General features: G+C 35.6%; 1 protein-coding gene across 1 annotated transcript in view; it reads left to right on the top strand.

Annotated features, from left to right (window-relative positions):
• Positions 1-2,016: 2,016 nt before the first annotated feature.
• The window catches only part of LOC6044876 (protein couch potato), a 346,765-nt gene continuing 342,781 nt past the window's right edge, over positions 2,017-6,000 (top strand). The window contains exon 1 of the mRNA XM_038259795.1: positions 2,017-3,495. The gene's annotated coding sequence lies outside the window, so the exon portion shown is untranslated. The remainder of the gene's footprint in view (positions 3,496-6,000) is intronic.

The raw sequence follows: 6,000 nt of genomic DNA, 5'->3' as shown, positions 1-6,000 counted from the left end.
GTAACGACCATCGAATGTGCTGCGGGCCAATGTTTTTGCCTTACCTCTCCGTACTCGGTCTGTAGGTACGGACTTCGTTGCTAGTTGTTGTTCAAGCCACCTGTGCTGTGCGCTGGTGTTTAGCGGCGTGGAAGGCAACCACCACCACCACCATCGCCTGGTATAGCAGATGCTCAACCAACACCAGCGCTTTTGAGTTGTGAGGAAGTTCGGGCTGGAGGAAATGTTTGTGCTTTCGTCGTCATAGCCTAGCAGCGTTCTGCTGGAGCAATCGAAAGTCAAACCGAACCACTCTCAATCATCGTTACACCACACTGCTGGCACTGCTCCTTGACAATCAGTCTGTCATTTGTTTCTCTTCGGTTTTGTTTCGCCTGTATGCAATACAAAGGGAAGTTAAGCAAAAAAGAAGCGGAAAATAGACATCTGTGCTCGCGAGTCCGTCACGTGGAATGTGGGGGAAGTTGAAAAATGGGACTTTAAATGGTCGCAGCGATACCTGGATCGGGGGTTTAGATACAATTTAAAGTTGGTTTGTAGAACGTATGTCGTTTGAATGCGATTTTACATCGTAACATTTTTTTAAGAACCATGTAAAAAGAAATATTTTTTTTAACGGTAGGGTATCCCATGGAAATCTAAAATCCAAAAATCTGAAAATCTAAAAATCTTAAAATATAAAAATCTAAAAATCTAAAAATCTAAAAATCTAAAAATCTAAAAATCTAAAAATCTAAAAATCTAAAAATCTAAAAATCTAAAAATCAAAAAATCTAAAAATCTAAAAATCTAAAAATCTAAAAATCTAAAAATCTAAAAATCTAAAAATCTAAAAATCTAAAAATCTAAAAATCTAAAAATCTAAAAATCTAAAAATCTAAAAATCTAAAAATCTAAAAATCTAAAAATCTAAAAATCTAAAAATCTAAAAATCTAAAAATCTAAAAATCTAAAAATCTTAAAATCTAAAAATCTAAAAATTTCTAAAAATCTAAAAATCTAAAAATCTAAAAATCTGAAAATCTAAAAATCTAAAAATCTAAAAATCTAAAAATCTAAAAATCTAAAAATCTAAAAATCTAAAAATCTAAAAATCTAAAAATCTAAAAATCTAAAAATCTAAAAATCTAAAAATCTAAAAATCTAAAAATCTAAAAATCTAAAAATCTAAAAATCTAAAAATCTAAAAATCTAAAAATCTAAAAATCTAAAAATCTAAAAATCTAAAAATCTAAAAAACTAAAAATCTAAAAATATGTTTTTAAGCCTTTTTGAATTGGACAAGATCGATAACGAAACTTTTAATTTACATTAGACATGCTTCAAAAACTTGCTTGTCCATTTAAGATCACGCTTTCGGAACTCCTAAATGCTCAGCTTTGCCAATCGCTTTTATTCACAAGTTTTTTTTTAACTAATGACCATATTTCTAGAGCGAAACAATCGACACTTCCGATCGTATCCGTACCTTCACTATCTGGAAAATCGCTCAAAACTAATTTGTTCCAAATGTTTTACGACCTAACCGACACCGAGGCTGGCAGCTAGACTGTGTGTGGGTACCAGAAAACAACGATAAAACAAGATTCAATTGCAAACTGTCACACCACACGGAAAGAGAGAAGGAGTGAGCGTGCAATTTCGTCACCGTCGTGGTAGCTTGCCACATTTTCTAATGTAGTACAGGCGGATGAAATTTTTAAAGTTAGGTGTAAATTTCGGATTCGGACATGAAGTCACAATGGCGATGATTTATCGACGGTATTGAGAAGAAAATGCAAAACGTTAAAAAAAATCTTCGTAGAACCAATTACACCTGAGTTTCGAACCTGTATGTGTGGGTATTCTGAACCGCTGTGGGGGTGGACAAATGAACGCTCTCGTCGGAAAAGTCCGAGTTCATCCGAACTCGCTCGCTCTCTCGTGTGATCGCGCTCTCTCGGGTGTTCGGGTTCGGCGTCCACGAGCACGAGCTCACCGGTGTGCCCGTCCTGTGTACACAGCTGGAAAGTGTGCCCCGTCCGAAGTCAGTCTACTGTTAGCAGTCGGGAAAATCGCAACTGAATGGAAATCGCCTTTTATATCGGTATTTAAGCTCTAGAGTGTGTGATTTCTGGGAAGTAAGAGGTTAGGAAAGTTTGTGTCAAAGGGTTCTTTTTTTGGCATAAAGAGTTGTCCTTTTGGGAGAATTTGAAGGTTCGGATACGTTTTTCCTGAGTTTTTCGCGAAGTTCGGTTCGTTCGATTGTTTCTGTTGATAACAGTTCGCTCCCGTTTTATTTTGTTTTTCGTTATCGTGTGGAAAATCCAGCGCGTGAAGGAAAATTAAGCACATTTTCCACAATCAAAGTGACTTCGTGTTTGTTTCGTGGACAATTGTCGTATGTGCACTTTTCGTCGTTACGACTAATTGCGAGTGAGCTGGGTATTGATTTTCGTTCGAGTCGTTAAGTTTCGAGTCACTTTTGGAGGGAGTGAGGAAAAAAGTTGTTTTGCCGTTTTTAATATTGTTGCTAGTTTGTTGGGCCAAACAAATTTCTGCCTCGTTCGACGGTTTCCAACGTTGGCAAGCGAGAAATAATTCAGCACAACCGGATCGAGCAGACGCAAGCAACTGTTGGAAGTTGGTCAAATACGGTGCGAAGCGATGTTCCAACTTTAGAAGAAACAGTTCGAGTTTTGTAAAGTCGAAGTACACAACTCTGTACAGTTCCGTGTTAGCGTGTACACACCAATTGCAATAATTACATAGTCCCTCGGTAGTTGAGATCCAGTGCGATATTGGATCACGAAAATAGCAGAGTTCGAGTGTGGGAAAAAAAATCTAACAAAACCGGTGTTCAAGCAGTTGGAGCAGCAAGTGCTTTCATGAGCTCAAGTCACCAACAGTGAAGGAAAAGCAGCGTGAAGAATCTACCCTCACGAGAGAGAGAGAGAGAGTGTAAGAAGAGCTCAAGAATCGTTTACGACCTGTTACCTCAAGGTACCAACATCTGGAGAAGCAGCATAAAACGTAAAATAATAAAAGAAAAGCTCCGACTTGAGCGAACAGCTTTCGCGTTCCCATTCGGTGGAATTTTACGAGAATTTAAGTAAAAAAAGCTTGAATAAAGATAGAGAAGGAGAAAAAATAAACAGATAATAGCATAACTAATCGCGCAAAAGGTAAATAAACTAAAGCATAACTATCCAATTCGAGTCAGAGTCAGAGTCTCGGAAGAAGCAACAAAAAAAAGAAGAAGAAGAGTTGTAACGTGAATCGCACCAGCGCCAAGAGTTTCAATCAAAATATTTTTGCCAGCACTGTGTGAAGCAGTGGAATTTTTAATCTTGCCCCAGGTGGAAACGCTGGCGTGATTTTTCCACCCAACAATATCGGAGGAAAACGCGAAATTGGAGCTACCACCACACCGCGAGGAAAGCAACCAAACACAAGCACCCAATTCTGTCTAGCCGTTTGAATTCGCTGGGAAATCCAATTACAACTCGGACTTTGGTAAGTATAATGCAGTTACTTGGTTTTGGATTTAGTTTAGTTCCTCCTGCTGCTGCTGCTTCACCTTCGTAGCGATGTGGTTTCCCCGCCACCAGCATAGTGGGACGATTTTGTGATGCTCTGATTGAAGGAGGAAGAAAAAAAAAAACATCGAGTGATCGATTTCCATGTAACGAAACGGTTCGTTGGGCTTGAGCTAAAGGGATGTAGGCTAATCCATCCGAGTGGGTTTCTGCGATTTGATGCGATGGGGAAACTGGTGCAGTGCAGTCGCTGATGTGTTTTTTTTTTGTGTGTACAATATCAGGGAAATTGGTACACGAGAAAGTGTAGAAAAGTGATGCGCTGAGAGGTTTCATTTTTTTCCAACGAATGTTCTTGAAAATGTATTATAGACTTTCTAAAATTGTTCAACTTCCGATACCTGCTCTGATTGAAAAGACTAGTTTGTTCAGCAATCCATTTGCAAAAATATTCCATTCATCAGAATTTGAAATTCAATTTTTATGAAAATAATGAAATTCATAGAAGTTTCCCTTTTTTTCTTTCAATTGTCAAGTCTTATATAAAAGATGACTTTCCCTTTTTTTATAAGATTTGACGATTTAAAGGCCAAATGTGGTCCGAGAGGTGATTTTTGGGGCTCGATTTTGAATGTTTTGAATGATCATGCAAAATGGCCCTTTGACTCATTCGTATAGTGGGTTAATAATAATCTTAAATTATAGTTAACTTAATTTTTTGTTATTTATGATTTTAGTTTATGTACGACACAAATATTTTGTTCAAAAATATTATCGAAAAAAAATAACAAATTTAGTGTGAGTGAAAAAGAATTTTTTTTTTAATGTGCTATCAAATCGATGCCTCCGTGCTCTCTCATGCTAACTAGATAGGAAAACCAGCAAGCTTAGTACAAAAGAGCCAAAAATGGTTATATTTGATGACAAAAGAGAGCTGTTAAATAAAGCATAAATAATTGTTGAACATCCCTTTCACGACGGAAAAATAACGCCACCACAAAAGTAAATTCACTCTTCAACCTTGATCAGACCGAGGGATTTAAAATTCTGATTATTGGATTTTTTTGTTTGGTTTGTCGATTTGATGTATTTTTTCTCTAATATATGAATGACGATAATGTAAAAAAAACAGGAATTTTCCAAAATACTTAAACTGATAGAGAGTTTGATCTTAAACATGGAAATAGTGTTTTTCCCTAGTAACATTTTAGGTTTTAAGTAGGCCATAAATGCCTATTTAGGTCGTATGAGGGTTTTCAGAACCATGATAAAACCTTTAACTTTACAAATGTTACTAGAATTACTTTTTTCAAAATAATTTTTCACATTCGGCCCTAAAGTTCATACGAGCTTAAAATTTGGCCCGTCAACTCAACACTTTGGGCACCCCTAATCTAGACAGAACACATTTAATCGTTTTATTTTGAGGCACTATTAACACCTAATTTCCCAAGCTCGAGGAAAAGGGGTACTTTCCAAATAAATTCCCCCTTTTTCTCGAGCTTGGGAGTTTAGGTGTTAAGGAACACTTTTATGTCTAACGGATTAGGTCTTAGAAAAAAGTATAGAAGTATGAATCCTTGAATCAAATACTTCAGGAACTGTTTTACTAGTCACTAGCCAAATTAGTTCAAATTCTTTTTAAAGTTTAATTATTTTTTTAATGAGATTTTTAGTCAAACGTCCATGTATTTTTTTGCAATTCCGCTGTGAAACTGTCAACTTTTCCTGCCCTTCTGAAGAAATGAAACGGCCTACTTTTTCCTACCAAAAATAACAGAATCGAATAGCAACACTTTTCAAAATAAATGCTGAAAAGTTCTACTATTCAGCACTGAAATGAGTGCTGAAAAGTTGAACTTTTCAGCACTTGTTTTGAAAAGTAAAACTATTCAATTTTTTTATTTAAACGATTTATTGGAAAAATACATGAAAATTTTACTTAAAATTTCACTCAATGGATGTTTTACGGAATTGCAAAAAAAATTGTATGGAACTCGTTGCAAAACTTGATTTTTTCAACACTCGTCGTATTTATCCAACTCGGTGAACCTCGTTAGATAAATGTACGACTTGTGCTGAAAAAATCCTCTTTTTGCAACTTGTTGCATAAACTACTATTTAAATTCACCGTACAAATCGAAACGACACTGAAAAGTATTACATTTGAATACAAGTGCTGAAAAATTCAATTTTATAGCACTCATTTGAGTGTTAAAAAGTAGAACTTTTCAGCCCATGTATCGAAAATCTGCTATTTTTATTATCAATATGGAATTGCATGGATGGAAAAACAATGTGAAGATAAAACAACTCAAAATAAATCTAAAAATACAAAATGAGAGAAGTCAAGTTTAAATCACAAACCCTATTTATTATGTAATAATATCAGAAAATCATGTTTCCAGTGGTAGAGAATTTGCTCGCACAATAAAAATCACGTAAAATATCAGAAAATACGGAAACATTGAGTGTAACTCAC

Source organism: Culex quinquefasciatus, chromosome 3 (assembly GCF_015732765.1).
Source record: "Culex quinquefasciatus strain JHB chromosome 3, VPISU_Cqui_1.0_pri_paternal, whole genome shotgun sequence".
Lineage (NCBI taxonomy): Eukaryota > Metazoa > Arthropoda > Insecta > Diptera > Culicidae > Culex > Culex quinquefasciatus.
This window is presented reverse-complemented; position numbering and strand designations above follow the sequence as displayed.